This window comes from Ahaetulla prasina, chromosome 2 (genome assembly GCF_028640845.1).
Source record: "Ahaetulla prasina isolate Xishuangbanna chromosome 2, ASM2864084v1, whole genome shotgun sequence".
Taxonomy (NCBI): Eukaryota; Metazoa; Chordata; class Lepidosauria; order Squamata; family Colubridae; genus Ahaetulla; species Ahaetulla prasina.
Window position 1 is genome coordinate 206,511,130 of NC_080540.1, and position 22,130 is coordinate 206,533,259.

General features: G+C 40.1%; 1 protein-coding gene and 1 non-coding gene across 13 annotated transcripts in view; one reads left to right on the plus strand and one right to left on the minus strand.

Moving 5' to 3' along the window:
* Positions 1-4,757: 4,757 nt before the first annotated feature.
* On the minus strand, positions 4,758-4,910 carry LOC131193746 (U4 spliceosomal RNA). The gene has a single exon (XR_009154004.1). It is a non-coding gene; the product is annotated as a U4 spliceosomal RNA (small nuclear RNA).
* Positions 4,911-10,586: 5,676 nt separating this feature from the next.
* Positions 10,587-22,130, plus strand: part of ZNF462 (zinc finger protein 462) — a 186,943-nt gene continuing 175,399 nt past the window's right edge. For 9 of the 12 annotated variants that reach the window (XM_058168892.1, XM_058168897.1, XM_058168900.1 and 6 more), the window contains exon 1: positions 10,588-10,936. The gene's annotated coding sequence lies outside the window, so the exon portion shown is untranslated. Of the gene's footprint in view, positions 10,937-22,130 lie in introns of all 12 variants that reach the window. The other 3 variants (XM_058168896.1, XM_058168898.1, XM_058168895.1) reach the window with 1 other exon arrangement.

Below are 22,130 nucleotides of genomic sequence, written 5' to 3' on the forward strand. Positions count from 1 at the left end.
TGATAGTCCCAAAGGTGCTTTTTTGAACAAGGAAAATAATACTACAGAAGAAGAAGGATATTGATTATAATATGTTTATTAGATTGCCAAGGCAGAATGTCCTTATGTTGGTATTAAATTACTTAGCATACAGAAGTCCCAAATGAGCTTTTTCAAGAGGCAAGACGAAGCAGAAGAAGCTCTGAAGACGCTGAAGAAGCTTCTTGGATGAGAAGCAAAACATCTTCAAAGAAAAACCAGAAAGTCCAGTTGCCTTTTGAAAAAAAGCACCTTTGGGACAACCAGGACCAGGATGACTGAGAATCTCCATAGACAACCGTATGATAATCAAATGCAAAATGAGTTTCTCCACTCTACTATGCAATACGGTGGGCTAAGTGAGGTGCTGCATCTGGAATAGCAACCATGACTATGTTAAAAAAAAGAAAATTTTATGTTAAAAAAAAGAAAAAAATGTTAAAAAAAAGAAAAAAGTCAAGGAAACAATTGGCCCATTGCTGGGAGAAAATGGCAAGAAGATGACAAGCAACAGGGAGAAAGCAGATCTACTTAACTCATTTTTTGCATCTGTCTTTACACAAAAGGAAAAAACAATCCAACCTATCAAAAACAGCACTACAAAAAACAGATTAGAAACACAAGTTAAAATAGGGAAGAAAATGGTAAGTGAACACCTGTCTACCCTAGACGAGTTCAAATCACCAGGACCGGATGGATTACACCCCAAGGTTCTGAAGGAACTGGCAGACGTGATCTCAGAACCACTGAACTATATCTTTCAAAGATCCTGGAGCACAGGGGAGCTGCAAGAGGACTGGAAAAGAGCTGATGTAGTTCCCATCTTCAAAAAGGAAAAACAGATCCAGGAAACTACAGACCTATCAGTCTGACCTCAATACCGGGAAGATTCTGGAAAAGATAATCAAGCAACGAATCACCGAACACCTAGAAGCAAACAAAGTAATAACCAAAAGCCAACATGGGTTTGTCAAAACAGATCATGCCAGACTAATCTTATCGCATTCTTTGACAAAATGACAAAATTAGTAGACCAGAGGAATGCTGTCGATATAATTTACTTGGACTTCAGTAAAGCATTTGATAAAGTAGACCATAACCTACTACTAGATAAAGTAGAAAATGTGGGTTAGACAGCACCACCACCAGATGGATTCGTAATTGGCTGACCAACCGCACTCAACGTGTAGTCCTCAATGGAACTACATCCACATGGAGGAAGTATGCAGTGGAGTACCCCAAGGCTCTGTTTTAGGCCCAGTACTCTTCAACATCTTCATCAATGACTTGGACGAGGGATAGATGGGGAACTCATCAAATTTGCAGATGACACCAAGCTGGCAGGAATAGCCAACACTCCAGAAGATAGGCTCAAGTTACAGAAAGATCTTGACACACTTGAACATTGGGCGCTATCTAACAAAATGAAATTCAACAGTGAAAAAGTAAGGTTCTACATTTAGGCCAAAAACAAAATGCACCAGTACCGTATATGTGGTACCTTGCTCAATAGTAGTACCTGTGAGAGGGATCTTGGAGTCCTAGTGGATAACCATTTAGATATGAGCCAGCAGTGTGCAGCAGCTGTTAAAAAGCCAACACAGTTCTGGGCTGCATAAACAGAGGATAGAATCAAGATCACGTGAAGTGTTAGTGCCACTTTATAATGCCTTGGTAAGGCCACACTTGGAATATTGCATCCAGTTTTGGTCGCCACGATGTAAAAAAGATGTTGAGACTCTAGAAAGAGTGCAGAGAAGAGCAACAAAGATGATTAGGGGACTGGAGGATAAAACATATGAAGAACGGTTGCAGGAACTGGGTATGTCTAGTTTAATAAAAAGAAGGACTAGGGGAGACATGATAGCAATGTTCCAATATCTCAGGGGCTGCCACAAAGAAGAGGGAGTCAGGCTGTTCTCCAAAGCACCTGAGGGTAGAACAAGAAGCAATGGGTGGAAACTGATCAAAGAAAGAAGCAACTTAGAACTAAGGAGAAATTTCCTGACAGTTAGAACAATTAATAAGTGGAACGACTTGCCTCCAGAAGTTGTGAATGCTCCAACATTGGAAATTTTTAAGAAAATGTTGGATAACCATCTGACTGAGATGGTATAGGGTTTCCTGCCTGGGCAGGGGGTTGGACTAGAAGGCCTCCAAGGTCCCTTCCAACTCTGATGTTATGTTATGTTATGTTATGTTATGACTATTGCCACTGTTCTCCTGCAGCAGGGCCATCAACTAAGGAGAGTCATGATTGCTTCTGGAAATTAGCACAGTCATGGCCAATCTGCTCTTCCTCCAGCATCCATCTAATATGATTCTCTTTCTGTCATAGCACCCATTGCTTGCAGCATTGCCCCTGAATTTCCAATTAGTAGTGCTGCACAAAAGTAGTGCACTGAGTACATACCGGTAGAGTGTCTCCTTCACTACTCCAAGTAGAAAGAAGTACTACTGTTAAGGAGATTGCCTCTAAACATTCCTGCAAGGCTGTCTTTGTGCAGCAGCTGAAGGACCAGGCACACAAAGGGCTTGCCCCATGAAAGCACAACTGTGACCTATGCACCACCATGAGGACAACCATGGATTTCGTCAACCACTTACATCATGACATCTGGAACACAGCTGCAACATTCCACATTGCAGGATCATTATGCTTTCCACTATTAGTTTTCAGATCACACCATTCTTTGTTACAGTGCAGCAGCTAGAACAAGCTGGAGGATACCCCTGTAATCAATGATGGGATTCAGCCACTTCGCACCGGTTCGGATGAACCGGTTGTTAAATTACCCACCCCAGCTATCAAAGTGGATCCTGGACGCTGTGCTGCACTGCAATGGAGAAACAGGCAACTGATCGGCCGGCATGAGAGAAGGAGAAGACCGCTTTCCCTCTTTCTTCTCCCTGCTTCTCTTTCTTCCCTTGTGCTGGCCGCTCCATTGCCTGCTTCTCCATTACAGCACAGCACCCAGGATCTACTTTGATAGTGGTGGGTGGGGTAATTTAACAACCAGTTCACCCAGAGTCAGGTTGGCGGGAGGCTCATCCCTCATGTGCAGCGGAGCTGGAGGACGGGGATGGGCCATGTCTTCCACAACAGCCAACCTGACCCTGGCTGAACCGGTTGTTAAATTATTTGAATCCCACCACTGCCTGTAATCTTTATGTCCCATACAAGGTTTGGCCTGCAGTGGGCTCTTCTGTATCCACATGAGCGGTATCCAAAGGTGGCCAGCCAATCCTCTTTTCAGGAAGCTAAAGATTGGATAAATTACCAAATTCCCTAAGAAGGATTCAGGAAATTCACTGCAGGAGGCAATGTAGATCCAGGTAGTCCTCAACTTACAACAGTTCCTTTAGTGTCCTTTCAACGTTACAATGACACTGAAAAAAGCAATTTATGACCATTTTTCACACTTACAACTGTTGCACCATCCCCATAATCATGTGATCAAAATTCAGATACTTGGGAACTAGTTTGTACTTATGACGGTTAGAGTGTCCCAGGGTCATGTGATCCCCTTTTGTGATCGTGTGACAAGCAAAATCAATGACAAAGACAGCTTTTTTTTTTTTTGTTTACATTTATACCCCACCCTTCTCCGAAGACTCAGGGCGGCTTACAGTGTATAAGGCAATATAACAACCATGTTAGTAACTTAACAACTGCAGTGATTCACTTTACAATTACGGCAAGAAAAACTGTAAAATTGGGCAAAACTCACTTAACAAGTGTTTCACCTAGCAACATAAATTTTGGGCTCAATTGGGGTCGTAAGTCAAGGACTACCTATACTCATACATGATATTTCTGAACAAGGACTGTAGTGTGCATTATTTAAAGGCAGGACCTGAGAGTGATGAAGTCCCTAGAGAGTGCTGTAAAGCACTATGGAGCGGTATATAAGTCTAAATGCTATTGCTATTGAAGCCAAAGCATATTATGAGGGCCAAGCGGTGACAGGTCATTGATTACTTTGGGTTGGTGCTGATTTAACTTGATTTCCCTACATGTCTATGCTTGCTAACTTGTACAAGTCTTTCGCCAAACTTTGCATGTAGGACTATCTGTTCCTCCATGTCTCCCCCAAAAAACAACAAATGTGAAATTATTTTAGTTCTGTAGCAGTGGTGAAATCCAATTTTTTTACTACTGGTTCTGTGGCATGGCTTGGTGGGCGTGGTGTGGCTTGGTGGGGTTGCAGGGGAAGGATACAGCAAAATCTCCATTCCCACCCCACTCTGGGGCCAACCAGAGGTGGTATTTGCTGGTTCTTTGAACTGCTCAAAATTTCTGCTACTGGTTCTCCAGAACCTATCAGAACCTGCTGGATTTCACCCCTGTTCTCTAGGCCCTGCATCTTTTAATAAGCCTATATCTATCACTCACTATTTCCAAGTACTATGCTCAGAAGGAGGCTACAGGAGCCCATCAGACCCCCTGCATCATGAACATACTCAATCCCTTGTCATTTATATTCGATCTGTAGTAGGAAAAGGAGGACCCATGCAACCTGGTATTATATTTTGGAAACCCAGCTTTATCATGATACACTTCATTGTGTTACAATCAGTGCCTTTTACTTCTCAATTATAGACAATGGCAGGAGTTGTTCTGTGCATATCTGTGGGTATACTGTATCTCTCGGTCATCCCACCACAACCCTAGTGCACAACAACACAACTCACCAGTAGTTGAGTTCAAGGGGGAATCGGGACAGGGATATAAGCAACTCAGTGATCAGAGAATGAACTTGCAAAAATTGCCAATGCAGACTATTGTTCATGTTTCATGACGGGATATTGGGAAAAAGTTTTCAATTACCAATAATCACGCTTCTGATTAACTTCCTTAAATGGCTATGATACTGCCACTGTGCAAAGATGCAATATCATCCAGGAGAAAAAGAGAAACAAAACTAGTGCAGTGTCATCTATGCAGTAGATTATGTCTTAGTGTCATCCATACTTGTACACATGGAGCAACATTTTCCGTATTCTTCTGATAAACTAGACTCCATGAGTTTGAAGCTTTCAACAGGAATAATTTGCTTATGCAGACTGGTAAACGTATCTGCATGGGAGACCAATATGGAAATTATGTTTCCGTGTATAGAAAGACAGTTCTGCTATTAAGCTCTCACAGAGACCACTCTTGTTGAAAGGGTCAGGACGGGGTGAAATCCAGCAGGTTCTGACAGGTTCTGGAGAACCGGAAGCAGAAATTTTGAGCAGTTCGGAGAACCGGTAGCGAAAAATTTGAGAACTGGCAAATATCACCTCTGGCTGGCCCCAGAGTGGGGTGGGAATGGAGAGTTAGCCTACAATACTGTGTTCTAACCATTGCGCCATCATGGCTCATAAAGAAATACATAAACATGGAGAATGAGGCTAGGGGACACAAAATACATACCAGTTAAATGATATTTCTTCCAATATGGTCTTCCACCCTTCCAACCCACCCTTACTTTATGGTACTATACCAGGGGTCGGCAACCTTAAACAGTCAAAGAGCCACTAACGTCCTAACTGGAAGCCCCCGTTCAATTCTGGAGCCGATTTGAAGTCTGGTTCTCCCACCATAGAGTCTTCTTCTAGAGAGTCCTTCTTCCTCTACCTGTCTTAACCAAAAGCCCTATCAATTGTGTAGCCAACTGGTGACAGGGAGTTGCAGCAGAGGGATGAAAGAGCCACATGTGGCTCCAGAGCTGCAAGTTGCTGACCCTTGTACTATACTAATATGTGGGTGGCTGGTGGCTTTCCTTACTCCCCATGGAGTACCAGTCCATCTTTAGCCTCTTAAAATTCATTTGGATTTGATATGATAACCATTCAAAGCTGTCCTTTCTAGATACACACAAGGAAATGCTACCAAATTGCGGGTGGCAAATAGTTGTTGCTGCCCAAACTAAGGACCCATCACAGAAGGACTTTGATTTCTTTACATACCAGTTCTAACTAACAGCAATGTCATGAGAGAAGAAGAGGGCAGGAAGTCTGTGGGCCTCTCTTGTAAAAACTTTTGAGCGCATAGAAATTATATAGTTTGCAGAGGTGAAATCCAGCAGGTTCGGACAGGGCCGGTAGCAGAAATTTTGAGCAGTTCAGAGAACCGGTAGCGGAAATTTTGAGCAGTTTGGAGAACCAGTAGCGGAAATTTTGAGTAGTTCGGAGAACCGGCAAATATCACCTCTGACTGGCCCCAGAGTGGATTGGGAATGGAGATTTTGTAGTATCCTTCCCCTGGAGTGGGGTGGGAATGGAGATTTTGCAGTATTCTTCCCCTGCCATGCCCACCAAGCCATGCTCACCAAGCCACACCTCACCCACCAAGCCACGCCCATAGAACCGGTAGTAAAAATAAAATTGGATTTCACCACTGACAGTTAGAAAGCAGAGGATTCAAAGTAATGATGTTGAGAAGGGCAGTGGGTTGTCGAGATAGCTGCTGGTAGGAATTAGCTTCTCAGCCTCTTTGGATACTTGTGTATTAAATATAGAAGTATATGTCTCTATCTTTGTCTCTGTCTCTCAGTATTATGTATATATACATGTATAAACAGAGAGAGTGACCACAAAATGACATTTGATGGGGGGAAAAAGAGTTGGCAAGCTAATTGGACACTGGAACATATTGGCATTTCATGCACACGAACAAGAACATGCACAAAACAAAGAAACTGCTTACATTTGGGAAAACTGACATCAAGTACGGGAATATTTATCCAGTAGTTGGTTACAGGATGAAAAGAAACTTAAAAAAAAAAAAACCAGAAGAAGAAGCAATGGTGTACCAACTAGAGTGGCCCAAGATGTTGACATGGCAGCCCTTCATGGTTGGGGACACACTATCTGGGCTCCTTACAGAACTGCAATGAATGAGAGAAGGGACTTAGACAGAACTGGGATTCACTTACCTTCCCTACCGGTTCACAAATGTGAGCATGTGCAGTAGTTGTGCATTACGTCTGGACAGGTGGGCGGAGCCTCCTGCAGTCGCTGCTACCAGTTCGCACGATCCAGAGAGAACCAGCTGAATCCCACCACTGGACTTAGACACTGGAAATGAAGCAAGTGCACCATAAAAGCACAAATGCAAAATTGGCCGTGATACAATTACCATCAGCACTGCCATGAGAGGTTGATATGTAGATCTTCCCTAAACGCAGTGGAATTTATCCACCGTTTAGCACTGTAGCTGAAAAATGATGCAATGCTGATTGAATTTGCCTTTTCCCACAAAGAAAAAGGCCATTGTACTTTTACTTCTGGCGTGTCACCTTGTTAGAATTATTACCTCTGATGACAAAGTCAGAATTGGGGCCGTGAGAAGCATCTGCATAGGTTGATAGATGTATTAGTTTCCAAAGTGTGCAAAAACAATTTCTCCAATTATGATTGTAATAATATAATATGAAACATTAGAAGGGTTTCATACTAGAAGCCATTGATCTCATTCAAGATCACATAAATCCTGACAATTTTAGAAGGACTAGGTTTTACTCATTATTAATCATCATAATTTAGGAAAGAAGAACAACATTGAGGACATGATGGAAAATTAGAGACAGATATGCGGTCTTATTTTTACTTAATTGATGAATGTTTCTTCCATCTTCCCAATTTTGGGTTTATTCTGTAGCTCCTTAGACTCAACTATTCTTTCAAGCTTGAGTTGAATTGTTTCTCTATCTTAATTAAATCCACATATTTAAAATAAAAGACTCAGCTTTTTTTTTTCCCCACAGAAGGTTTCTCATTCCATGGAAAGGATTCCCTCTCCCATCTTTTAAAGTCCTACCCCCTCTTTACTCCAGAGAGACTAGTTGAAGGACTTGAGAAACAGAGAAATATCAGGAATGCCATATCTTCCATTTCAAATTGCTTTCCTCTTCACTACAGTGTTTATTGATTTTTTTTTTGCAATGTTAACTTCATCTCCCTTCCACCCTTCTCTCCCCAACCCCAGTACTAGATTAAAATCTGAAAGGTATTAAATTTGGCATGAAAAATGCAACTAGAAGTGGGGAGGAGAGAGAATCCTGCCCACACATATTATTTGCAGGAAGGGTTCAGAATGATTTCCTGGAAAAATAAAGATCCATGGTTGTAATATCTTCATTTTTCCCCTCTCTCTCTCTTTTGTCTTCAAGGTGATGACACCTTATCATTGGCAATCTTGATTGTCACTTTCCATAGCTTGTGCCTATTATAGTCAGCCAGAGAAGTGCAGACAAGGAGAGGGGAAGGGAGGGGGAAGATGGCACCAAAGTTTTATTTTTATTTTTATTTTTAAAGTAGGATCCTGTGGTAGTCAAAACACTGCACAGACCGTTCTAAGGAAGCAGAAGCATTTACTCCTGTGTGCTTCAAGCTTTCTCCTTTTGTGTGTCTCTGTTGAGTATATATTACACACACACATACATGTATATACATACAGACGCACGCACGCGCGCGCGCGCACACACACACACAAGCTAGGAGAAGAAATCAAACGACAAAGAGTCTTTATTTCCGGGAGAAGACTTCAAAATACGTGCTAGAAATGGACAATTTGAGTCCTTTTTCTCCCCTCACCCTCAAACGCAAGCTAAAAGAGGAGGGAGGGGGATTAAAATCAACCACGTGGTAGATCTGAGCTTTCCTTTTCCTTTTTATTATTATTTTTTTCTTTTAAGATACACTTTGCAACCTCCAGTTCCATTTGTGTTCTTTCACGCTGCTCAGAGGAAGGGGGGAAAAAAAAGAAGAAGAAGGAAAAAGACTAAGCCTCTTCTAGATGGACGCATCTCAGGGATCAGCTTAGGGGAAAGACAACAAGGCGCATCTCTGGAGGCGCTCAAGCCCGGTGGTACAGATTTTATTAGAACTTGTCAGGTCTGGTGGCAAAGGCTCTGGTGACCCAGCAGCGTAGAGAAGGGGCTTTTCTCTCAGCATCTCCAAGACTTAACAAGGGTTGGAGTTTACAAGCAACAGCTTAGAATTGGGAAACCTCTCCAGGTCGCTTTTTCTTTTCTTTTCTCTCTCTCTCTCTCTCTTTTGAGCTCTCCCAACCTCAGGAAGCCGGGGAGTGCTTCAGAAATCAAATCCCAAGAGGACTCAAGTTTGTAACCATCTTCCCCTTCTCTCATCTTCTTCATCAACACCATCTCCTCCACCACCATCACCATCTCTAGCTTTCTTTCCCCCTCCTCTTATTCTCTTGCCTTCACCCACCCCCCTTTTTCTCTCTTCTTTCTCTTCCCCCCCCCTCCACGTTGTTGTTGTTAGAAAGCCTTCTTGCACCCCCTGGTGCTCTTGCGTTTTGTGTGGTAGGCAAGGAGATTGTCTTCTCTCTCTCCTTCTCTCGCTCCCTCTGGTTGCTCATTATTCAGAGAGAGACACACAGAAGGTTGAGAGCGAGCGAGAGAGAGAGCGAGAGAGCGAACGAGAGAGAGAGAGAGACGGATATCTCAGGTCATCTGCAGCTGCAGCAAACCAGTAAGGGGGAGAGAGAGAGAGAGAGAGAGAGAGAAGAGAGAGAGGGAGAGGGGGGAAAAAAAAGCAGGGAAAAAGATGGCGATTCTCCATTGCTGAGACCTGGCAAGGAGCACATGAGTCTAGCAAAAACAACTTCCACAACAATTGCAAGCAGGAGAAGGAGAGAAAGGAGACCCGTGGAAAGCGACCAACGCCAGCGCCAGGACCTTCCCACTGTAAGTTCTTGCAATTAAAGCCCATCGCGGGTCTAAGCTATGGGATCGGGGAAGAAAAAGCCTTCTTTTGACTGTCCCACCACCTTGGAAAAGATAGGGAGATAGATCTCCTCTCAAAGCCCCTGATCCATTCATTCCGGCAAGCCAGAAGAAGAAGAAGCAGAAGAAGAAGGGGTGTGTGTGTATGTGTGTGTGTGGGGGGGGGGAGAGGGGGGACCCGACCCGAAGTAGTGGTGGGAAACGATGGTTTTGTTAGAAGAAGTCTCTTGTCTCTTAATGGGGGAGGAGGAGAGGAGGAGGAGGAGGTGGTAGTGGAAGAGCCGATGGTGGGAGGAGGAGGAGGAAGGCAGTTAATTAATTTTTTGTTGTTCTTGCATTAAGGTGGGGGGGGAGGGAGAGATAAGTGAGAGGAGCGGAGCTCAGAAGTGTGTGGGGGCAGTTGGGGGGGGTTGGATGTGGGGAAGTGATTGGATCACAGGCGGGAGAGGTGGGGAAAAAAAAAATAACCAGAGCTCTGAGCTGACTCGACCCAGCTATGTGGTGACCTCTTTCTTTTCTTTTCTCTCTCTCTCTCTTTGAGCTCTCCCAACCTCAGGAAGCCGGGAGTGCTTCAGAAATCAAATCCCAAGAGGACTCAAGTTTGTAACCATCTTCCCCTTCTCTCATCTTCTTCATCAACACCATCTCCTCCACCACCATCACCATCTCTAGCTTTCTTTCCCCTCCTCTTATTCTCTTGCCTTCACCACCCCTTTTCTCTCTTCTTTCTCTTCCCCCCTCCACGTTGTTGTTGTTAGAAAGCCTTCTTGCACCCCCTGGTGCTCTTGCGTTTTGTGTGGTAGGCAAGGAGATTGTCTTCTCTCTCTCCTTCTCTCGCTCCCTCTGGTTGCTCATTATTCAGAGAGAGACACACAGAAGGTTGAGAGCGAGAGAGAGAGAGAGCGAGAGAGCGAACGAGAGAGAGAGAGAGAGACGGATATCTCAGGTCATCTGCAGCTGCAGCAAACCAGTAAGGGGGAGAGAGAGAGAGAGAGAGAGAGAGAGAGGGAGAGGGGGGAAAAAAAAGCAGGGAAAAAGATGGCGATTCTCCATTGCTGAGACCTGGCAAGGAGCACATGAGTCTAGCAAAAACAACTTCCACAACAATTGCAAGCAGGAGAAGGAGAGAAAGGAGACCCGTGGAAAGCGACCAACGCCAGCGCCAGGACCTTCCCACTGTAAGTTCTTGCAATTAAAGCCCATCGCGGGTCTAAGCTATGGGATCGGGGAAGAAAAAGCCTTCTTTTGACTGTCCCACCACCTTGGAAAAGATAGGGAGATAGATCTCCTCTCAAAGCCCCTGATCCATTCATTCCGGCAAGCCAGAAGAAGAAGAAGCAGAAGAAGAAAGGGTGTGTGTGTATGTGTGTGTGTATGGGGGGGGAGAGGGGGGACCCGACCCGAAGTAGTGGTGGGAAACGATGGTTTTGTTAGAAGAAGTCTCTTGTCTCTTAATGGGGGAGGAGGAGAGGAGGAGGAGGAGGAGGTGGTAGTGGAAGAGCCGATGGTGGGAGGAGGAGGAGGAGGAAGGCAGTTAATTAATTTTTTGTTGTTCTTGCATTAAGGTGGGGGGGGAGGGAGAGATAAGTGAGAGGAGCGGAGCTCAGAAGTGTGTGGGGGCAGTTGGGGGGGGTTGGATGTGGGGAAGTGATTGGATCACAGGCGGGAGAGGTGGGGAAAAAAAAAATAACCAGAGCTCTGAGCTGACTCGACCCAGCTATGTGGTGACCTCTTTCTTTCTTTTTCTTTCTTTGCTTTCTCTTTCTCTCTCTCTCTGTTCCTCCACCTCTCCTTGCAAATCTGGTCTCTCTCTCTCAGGCAGGTATACTGGGTCCCCCCCTCCTCTTCTACAACCGGTGTGGATATATGTATATGTATATGTGTGTGTGTATTTATATATATATACATATATATATATATATATGCGTGTGTATGTGTGTACACACGAGAGCTCCCGCCTTTCCTGAAGTTGATATAGTGGGGGTCTTCCCTTTGGCTGCGGTTTCTGAAAGGGTTGGAGGAGAACAGCGGTTAAGCTGGAGAGAAGCCATTACACACGTCCTGCTCTTTCCTTTGAGAGACAGAAGGGGAGAGAAGAAAGAAGGGGAAAAAAGGGGGGGAGGGAGGACAGAGACCTTCACTTTTTGTTCAGTTCCATGGTGTCTATGGCTTTCTAGGGAATGAGAAGCAGCTGAGCTCCCCCCCACCATCTCCTTCATTCCCCCCTTTCTTTCTTTATCTCCTTGTCCTCCATTTGCAAGCTGTCTGCGTTGGTTCCAGTCCAGATTCCAAAATACAAAGCTACTTCTCTTTCCCGTACACACACACACACAAACACCCTGTCTTTCTCCTCTCTTTTTTCCCCCCTCTCTTGGAAAGACCTCCTTTCTTTCTTAAGCTTGGTAGTTTCTAGGGGAGGGGAGCAGAGGTGTGGGGGTGGGTGGGAGGAATCTCTTCTTGGAGATCCTTGAGATTGTTCCTTTTGTACCCTGGAGAAAGTTTTCTCCTCTTGGTTTTGGAAGGACCTTCTGGTAAAGGGGAGGGGAGGAAGGTGGCGAGATATGGAGTTGCTTTCTGCTGTTGCTTTGTATGCATGGCTGTTTGTCTCATGAAGCTACTTGCATGCCTAAGAGGAAATGAATAGTTGGACAGAGGGCTGTGATCTGAGTCAGGTAAGCCATGTCATGTTCTCTAGCTCCACCAGAAAATGGAGGAGAGGGAGAGCAAGGACAGGCTTTTAACCACCAGACAAAGCTGAGATGGGAAGTGCTCATGCAATTATGGATGTTTCTCCATTTTTTTTCTCTGAAGGTTTGTTGGCAAAGCCTGGCTTTGACGAGATTTTTCCTTCAGCGAGCAATGTTTTTTGATGTCTCTTCTCTTTCTGCCTCCAGGAAATGGATGATTTGAGGAAGTTTCATAGATTCTTTTCATAGAATCTCCAGAGACAGTCAGGGAAAGAAAGAAAGAAAGAAAGAAAGAAAGAAAGAAAGAAAGAAAGAAAGAAAGAAAGAAAGACCTGTCTTCTAAAGGGACGTGTTTTTTTCCCTGTCTCTTAATAGTTTCATTTTGAAACTAAGCCTTTTTATTCTTTCTTTCTTTTTTGGTTGAACTTCATGGCATTCAAGTGAATGTCATTCAGTTGATCAAAGACATGTTTGGATTTTTAAAGAAAAGGAACAGTTTAGTGTGTCTGATGAGGCTGGTAGTGTTCTTCCTCAGTATGACATGAGAATCAATGTCAATCAAACCTCGAGATGATCTTGCAGTGATCATCCCAATTTGGGAACCATGATAGTAGGCTGCCTTCTGGAACCATTGTAATTTGGGCCTGTATATCTTATTACAGCTACACTTGCTGGTTTTTTAAAAAATCTATAATGGGCCATTGTTAGTTCTCCTGAAATTCCATGAGGCACCTTATGGATTCATTTGTGATAAAGAGCAAACCCTCAGTTCTGATTCTTACAAATGATGACATTTCATGTGAATTTCCGTTATGAACCAATCATATCTGAATATATTTAAATCTATTTGTTTCAGTAAATCTATTTGTATCCAGGACTAAATCCACTGAGTTGTGTAGATCTAGGATTAATTTTTTTACACTCATATCTACATCGTTTAAAATGTCTTTGATTTAGATTACGAACTCAGTAATCGCAAGTTTTTTTTTTTACAGTATGGCAGTTCAGGCAAAACATGAAGTTCTCGCCCTCCATATATACATCAAAGTTTTATTTGGACTAGTTTAAGGTCTGTGGAAGAAAAATATGTAGCAGTATATGTAACATTTAACTTTACATTTTAAATTCTCTAGAACTAATGACCATGATAATTTCCTTATGAGGTTAAATCTCTTTCAAAAATCAATAAAATTTCAACACTAAACTACTGAAAATAAGTTAACCAAAATATTTGACATGTTTAAGAGAATTTGGGTTTCCATAATGAGCAGTAAAACTGGAAAACCAAATCAGGTAATGCTGCCAGATAGATTTCTGTGGATGCCACTGATAGCTGGAAGTCATGAGAAAATAGTGGCTCATTCACCTTGTCAGTATAATTGTAGCTAGTAAACTGATAAAACAATATTCTAAAAGCTCTTCGTTCAACTCTTGATTATAAATAGATAACTTTTGATTCTGTTTTCTTCCCAAGCTTATGAGATTCATGTTCATAGAGCCTCCTTGAAACAAAGCACAGTGTTATCTGAACTTTATGCTTAAGCTTTAAACTATGATATGATGGGTCTTTGGGAGGGCCCGTTCTGTGGATGTCCTTGAATTTACACCTAGACTAGGGGGCACCATAGTTGATACCATCATTTATTTTAATCATAATTTATTGAAACACTTACAGTATTTGGGTTCACATGCTGTGCCAAGTCAAAAGAGATACACTGGGGTGAATCTATCCAATTAATATATCTGTTCTTGATTTATTTAAAAAGATTTAAGTCCTGGTTTTTTTTTCTTTCTGTGACAGATTTCTACTTACAAGAAAATGTACCCTTTTAATAGTATACAAAATTACACATATTTTTTAATCTCATTTTAAGGTAAAGATAGATCAGACATCACTTAAAGGCATCCTTTGTAAGCATTCAAGAAAATTGCTATAAAAAATGTAAAGGTCATTTGCATGACAGATTTTAAATGAAACATCATTTGCAGTCAATGATGGGTGTTCTTTAAAAAAAGGAAAGAGAGCCTCAAGTTTCTTCCCATTAAAACTACTTAAGACAACTTCTAGCAGGAATTTAGCAGTTTTCTTTGCTTGCATAAGCAAATATTCCAATTGTACTCTATTAGGAAACTGTGAAGTATTTAAGAGCTCTTCATTCTTGACTTAAATTGAGTGTGGGTTTCTTTCCTTTGATGACATGTGATTGGGTTGTTTCATCCATTTCCATCTTAAAGACATTGCAGTCACCTAGATGAAAATATATACACATTCATATATGTTGAAATGTAACTCTTCCTTCTAATTTTGGCCTTAGGCTATTTGGTGATTGAGTCATTTGATTTTTGGTTTTGTTTTCTAGGCAGTTGTATTACTTTTCTTTACCATATGTAATTTTATTTTTTTTTCTGATTTTTTTTTTATTGAGGTGGCTCAGTGAGGCTGTGGAGTTGGATGGTCTCAAAACTGAACTAATGAAAATAGATATGTCAACTTTTTGCTCCTCTGAAAAAGCGTAGATGTTATTCCTTAATAACATGCTATAATAGAATGCTTTATTATTATAGAATGTTATTCTATAGCAAATAACTCTCTATAATAAGTAATTTGATATATGAATAACGAATAAATATCAGAATGGATAAAATGTAGTTTTTTTGAAGTTCTATTTTTTTAAAAGTACGGTGAAGTACAGTAGGAGGAATGACAGCAAAAAGGGTCATTCAGAATGTATGTGATTGCTATAAATTATGTTCCCTTTGTTTTTGTTCTTGGATCAAATAATAAAAAATATGGCAAATCCCCGCTTAAGATGCAGCCTCCTACAATAAGCCTCTGTAGTTTTTCAACATCCCTCTATAGTATCTGTTTTTCTTAATGGTTCCATTAAAATGGAGTCCAGATAATCTCCCAAGCAAGAAGTAGCAAGGAATCTTGCATATTTTATGCATTAGGGTCTAAATGGTTGCAAAGGTGATGAAAATAAAGATTTGAGGGCAAGATAATTTTTCTTAATGTTGTATAAAAGAGGTGTTTAACTTTTATTGTTTATTCAGACGTTTGCAAGTTTTTGAAATGCAAAAAAAATGTATAACAATCTGATGAATTCTTTAAAAATCAACAGAATTTCTCCCTAATTTCAATTCTTTATAATAGTCGCCTTGCATTATTAAAACAATTCTAATAAAATTTTATAATTTTGTCCCCAGTTGGAATGATTTTAATTAAACTCTTACCGTAATTTATTAAAATATGTTGCATTATCTTCTCATTTGATATTGCAATATAGAAAAATAAGTTATTTTTGATAGTTGAAGGGATGGAATCTTATGGTGACTGCTAATGGTAAAAATTTATTAGATACACTGGAATATATATATTCAGTTATTCCTTTGTAGCACTTACTTGCAAACCATCAATACATTTAATTACGAGAAAGGCATAATTGAATAATAGTGATCCAAGTTTAAAATTTTAGCTATGTCTGACAGGAAACAAAAATATTTTGTGGAACAGATATTCTTAGTGGGAGAGTGGGATAGATATTCTTAGTTGAGATAAAAAGGAGAGAGTTCTGCACACTTTGAAAATTGGTAGGGGAAAAAATACCTTAACCTCTTATGCGACCGTAACATCTCTGCTGTTACTTAAACCACCATCTATCCTTTAAGTGCTGCATATATATTTTGGGGATAGGAAGGAAGCTTACCGGGAAAGCAATAAATAAATAGATAGATTAGTGAGGTCCAAAGCATTCACATCCTTTAAGAAGTGCAGTACTGATTGACATAAATTTCTACATTCTACAGTAGTTGTTTTATGGATGCTTTTCAAAAATGCATTAATTTCATTCTTAGCAACTTGTATAACAGTTTTCTTTTGGGATAACACTTGTCTTGAGTTAAATTTCTAAAGTGTAGGATACAGATGTTAATATTTTGCCTTTCTGACCAACAGGCACCATCAGTCGAACTGCACAGTATAATTTTTGATATAGATAGATAGATTGATTGATTGATTTGATTATACTTGGAGGAAGTGAGTGGAAAGTCTGTCTATGTACATTTTAACTAAAAGTTGAAAACTTCCTACTGAAATAGTAGGACCATATTCTTCCCTAGAAAATGTGAGTCTTGAATTCTAACATATCTGGATAACACCTTGTTGGAATAAACTGTTAGGGAAGATCATTTTGCACTGATATGCTAGGAAAGTCCTCCTTTCTCATGTTAATTTTGAAGATTTTGAAAAATACGTTAATTAGCTAGATTTTCAGTCTATTTCTGGATACGATTTCAACAGTTGCAGTAATCCCTCTTGATTTGAAGGCTACCTTTTTCCTGCTACTACTCAGTGTTGATTTCTACCATAAGACTGAGTTGCAGAAAAGTATTTTCCAACTTCTGCTGTCAGAGACACCACTGTTGATCTTTATATTAAATATGAAAAAGTATTCCACTTTTGCATGTAGGGAGACAGAAAAATCAATCAATTTCCATGGTATCCTTCTGTGGTGGCGCAGTAGTTAAAATGCAGTATTGCAGGTTAATTCTGTCGACTGCCAACAATTCGATTCCACTGGCTCAAGGTTGACTCAGCCTCCCATCTGTCCAAGGTCAGTAAGATGAAGACCCAGATTGTTGGGGGAAAAGATGCTGACTCTGTAAACTGCTTAGAGAGGGCTATAAAGCACTGTAAAGTGGTATATAAGTCTAAATGATATCACTATTGCTCTGCTTCTTGAATTTGGTGGAAGATACTGCTGTTAGTAAATCCTGTCCACTTTCAGAACAGTTTCTCAATGACTACTCCCACCATGGCCAATGTTGCAAAGTTGTATTCAGTACTATTTGGAAAGCTGCAGGTTCCCTAATCCAGAATTATAATTTTTGGGATCTTCTATAACCTGTCAGATTAATAGAAGATACATTAAGGAATCCTGGTACACTCTAGTAGCAACCTTGGGATAATGTCACTGTGGACATACTAACAGGATAAAGTCATTGCGTACATATTAAATGGATAAGACCTTGTTTCACCACTTAATGGACATACTGGTTATGATGGTTTACTACTTTTTCAAGAAGTATTTCAGCCTCTTAGGTGAATAGCAACTTCTCATCTGTTTGGGCTTTTGTCAAAGCTATGGTTAATTCCGAAGCTCCTGAAATGAGAGAGCATTTAAGAAATTCTTAATTGCAAGAAGTGGCAGCGATTGCACTTGGAATATTTAGACTGCAATATAAATCTAGAAATATATTACAATGAATTGCTTGGAAAGCATAGATAATGTATTTAAGAAGTACAACGTAGAACATGCACAAATACTATCTATAGCAAAAGGTTGCAACAACTTTAGATGACCTGCTTCTATAAATAACCAGAGGTGGCTTTTCAGACCATATGTTTTGGACGTTTTTGGAAATGTGGCTTTCTAGAAGCTGTGATTTTTGTATATGAGAGTATTAATGAATTTCTTAAGCTCTGATATGAGTTACGAAAATGGCCCTTTCTCTAAAAATTATCAAGTTTTATGAAACCATGTCTACATTGTTGCAATTGTTTATCTTGGTCTTCTAGGTCTTTTGCTTTTTAGAAAGATTTAAAAATATCTTATGTCCCAGAAGTGAACTTTTAGTCGTCGTTGAAAAGTTAGCATTAAAATCGTACAGTTTCCCCTATTGTTTAAAAAAAAAAAAACAAGCTGTTTGGGACACCGAGAAACGTAAAGGTGATAATCTGCTTTTGGGAAAGTCACAGTTAACATTGCAATGGATGAACCTCACCATGGCAATATTCCAGATGAGTTTACTGTTGAAAATAAAATGTTCCAGAAGAACTGGGAGAACAGGAAAGAAGTTAAAATAGCATAGTTTGTATGCCAATGCTGAGAGGAGGAGGAGGAGAAAGGGAGACATAAGGTAATTATCACAACGTTGACAGTCGTGTTGCTTGAAAGAACACAATTTCAGAGGTGCATTTGAATGATTTCTTTCCTTCGTCTCTCAAAATGGTCTCTGAATCATTTTTATGCTACCGTCTTCACTTCCAAACATAAGAAATTAGAAAACAGGGGAGCTATGTTATAATTTAGATCATAGGAAATATGCTTTTGAAAAACAAAAACTCTTCAATGTTCTTTATGATCTAAGTTGAGCATGAAAAAGTGTACCTGCACACATTTATTTTTGGATGGAAATTATGCCCAGTACTTTTCTTATTATAATTGATTTATTTTGTTCCCTGGCCAATAGAGACAAGTGATTCCGGCATTAATTTACTGCAAAGCATAGAATTATTCTTGTTCACAAAAGGATTTTTCTTCTAGGAGATATCAGAAAGTTTTCAAAGCACCATCTCCCTGAGGTTTCTCCCAGGAAATGGAGCGATCTTACCCTTGGTTTCTTATTGTTTGGCCTATAAATGTTTACTAGCTAGCAAGCCCAGATGGACCACATGTGGTCCTCACAGCTCTAACTAACATGAGATGTTTCCCTTAACTTATGAAAGGCTATTCTGTAAGCACTATGAAACGGGACAGGTTATCTTTAGAAGTTTGATTTAGAATAAGCTAGTTTGATTTATGTGCTACAAGAGGATCTGTTATAATTTCATAACACTTAAAGTTTCTTAAGCCAGGGAAATTTAAGAGCATTCTTTTTTATTCAAAAAGTAGCCAACTAATTGATTCTGCTTCATTGCTTAGTCTGTTGATTTAGCTACCCCTGAAATTTATTCTACCTATATTGAAATTACAATCCTCCCTCCAGATGGGATTTTGATCCCTATTCCAAATCAACAAAAATTGGGCTTATTCCATAAATACAAATTACAGCTAGTCCTCAATTTACAATTGGACTAGAACTTTTGTTGCTATGTGAGATGGTTGTTAATTCAATCAGACCCAAGTTCATGACTTTTTTTGCCATGATCATTAAACAAATCAGTTGTTAAATGAATCATGCAGTCATTAGGTGAATTTGGTTGCCCCGTTGAGTTTGTTTCTCAGAAGCCTGCTGGGGAGGTCTCAGATGGTGATCTCGTGACCCCAAGATGCTACAACCATCATAAAACCATGCCAATTTATCAAGGGCCTGAATTTTCTTCATGTGACTGTAGGGATGCTGAGATAGTCATAAATGCAAGGACTGGTCGTAAGGCCACTTTTCAGTGCTGGTTTTTTGAATGGCAGCTAAATAAATGGTTGTAAATTGAGGACTACCTGTATAGGAACAATCCAATATTATATTGGACTGGAGCTACAGCATATTATACCTGATAAAATATACTTCTGAAATTTTAATTTTAATAGGGCATAATCATAGTCAGGGTTAATTGGAATTCCTATGCTGGGCTAAATATAATTGAAGATTGAAGAACAGTGTTAATTTTTTTTCATATCTTTATATGGTTGTTAAACTTTTAAAGATGAAAAATAGGTTTGAAATAATATTCAAGAGTATAATTGGCATTATTTATATGGAGTAGATATGGTGGTATCCTATAGCAATGATGAAGTGAGTAACAGATCACTGTTCAATTAACTTATATTTCGTGTAAAGAAAAGGTTCCTAGCTGGATTTTTTTAAAATTTATGGACCCTGTCATAATACATTTTGAAATATTAACCCACTGGTGTCCACGTATGAGTCTGAGTAGCCATGGTGTCAGCAGTTGAATTTCTCCATCTATAAAGCATGAACTAGGTGCTACTTCATTTGTTCACTGTCCTGTGCTATGGCATTCAGTTCATGTTAAGTGTTTGGGGAAATGCTCCCGTTTGCTTGGCTGAATCTCATCAACGGTTCTGTAGCAAAGAGCAAGTAATTGTTTGCACTGGTTTCTGTATGTTTTTGTGGCAAACCAGATAAACATTGTCTTTTAATACACAGCTTGGAGCCATGTGATAGAAGGGGGGTAAACCAAACATATACATTGGATTGGAGGAGAGATTTTTATGAGGTGACCTGGTGGCTTTTGTGCTCCAAGAAGAGAAAAACTTTTGCCAGAAGTTGTAAGTGTTTTAAGAAGCTCCATTGTTTTGTGGGGGAACGTGCAAGTGATTAGTAAAGGAACAAAACAATGTTTTTGATTAGGGGAATGAAATACTTCGCTACTGAAGAAGAATTCATCGGGGACAAAACTTGTGGACTAGTTAAAGTCAATTCTTTGAAACTTCGCTAGGAATGAGTATATGGGAAATTACTCCCAAAATCATAATCATAAGCTATAAAGGTTTTTGTAAGCAGTGTAAAATCAAGACAGTCATGTTTATTACTTAATATTTTCCTTAAAGCATTCAGAGTGATTTGCATACATTAAGAATTCTTACTGTGGGTTTGCCATGTAGTTCAGCATTAATATCCTTTTTTTAAAAACAAAAATTGGTAGATAGGGAATTAAGGCAATCTGCTCCAAAAGGCTTCAAGGGAACAAATATCTCATTTGTTATAAAAAAGTGAAAGTGGACTGGATCAGCTTTAGCCAAGAAACTCTTTAGTTCCTCAATATCTCTCAGTACTAGGTTGGTCTGTAAAGGTTTTTATTTAAATGTTCAATGGAAGGAAGAGCTTGCTGTGTATTTCCCATCTTGCTGCCTACTTTTCTCTCTTTACCACTTTATATTACAGTTAATTACTTAGTAATTATCAAGGGAAAGAAATTACCTGTGACATAACAGTCTTGTGAGACTGACATCCTATAAAGCTATCTGACACCCGAAGCATCTAAACTGTCTTGAAAATGAAGATAGGTGATGTTTAAACCCATTGCATGACTATTATTAATGGGAAGTATTAGAAGGAACCTAAAAACTGGAATGTCAGCTTATAGGGTTGGCTTTCAAAGATGCAATGATCGCTGTCAGGAAGCGGAAACAGGAGACACTGAAGCAGAAGGCAGGCAGAGCTGTTAAGCAAGCACAAAGTAGGTTAAAACATTCCATAAGCAATATGTAGTGGAAAATCTCTGGAAACAAAGCTATCTGTGTTAGAGAAAGAGACTGGGTAATTAATCATGGACTATAAAAGAAGGTAGACTTTTATGAAAGATTCTGCAGAAGTAGAATCAGTAGACTTCAAATGAGAAGACCATTTGGTACTAAAATTGGAAATGTCATATGTGGACACTGTTTGGTTCCATGATATTTTTGACAGCTGTTGGCAGTTGAACAGAAAAATAAGCTGTCTTGTTGGTAAAGAGTTAGGAGATTTAAGCTGTGAACTAAGATCTACAAGTTTATGATTATGGAAGAAGCTGTAATGTGAGTATAACTCTCATGCGTCCTGTGAAGTCATAATTATAGTTGTGGTATTAATAGGAAAAGAGTGTCTACAAAAATGTTCTGTGTCGTATCTAGAGATTTTGGCCGAGATTGGTATGCCATTTGGGAACGTCAAGATTTTGAGCTCTTACCCAACTGGTAAGCAACTACTTTTTCCTAAGAGGTTTTTTCAAACACTGTTTGGATATGGTGTTCCGCTTTTCCAAAATGGCTTGTTGCCAGATCCACTTGGCTAGAGACACTGATTATCTTTACCCATTTTATGTCCAAGATCAGCCAAATCATACTGTTCAGGGACGGATATTAGCCAATAGTCCATAACAGACATGAAAAGGCACTCTAACCTCAAGTGCGAATTTGAAGGCATAGCTGCAGCAGTAGGCCAGAAAATAAAATATTTCACC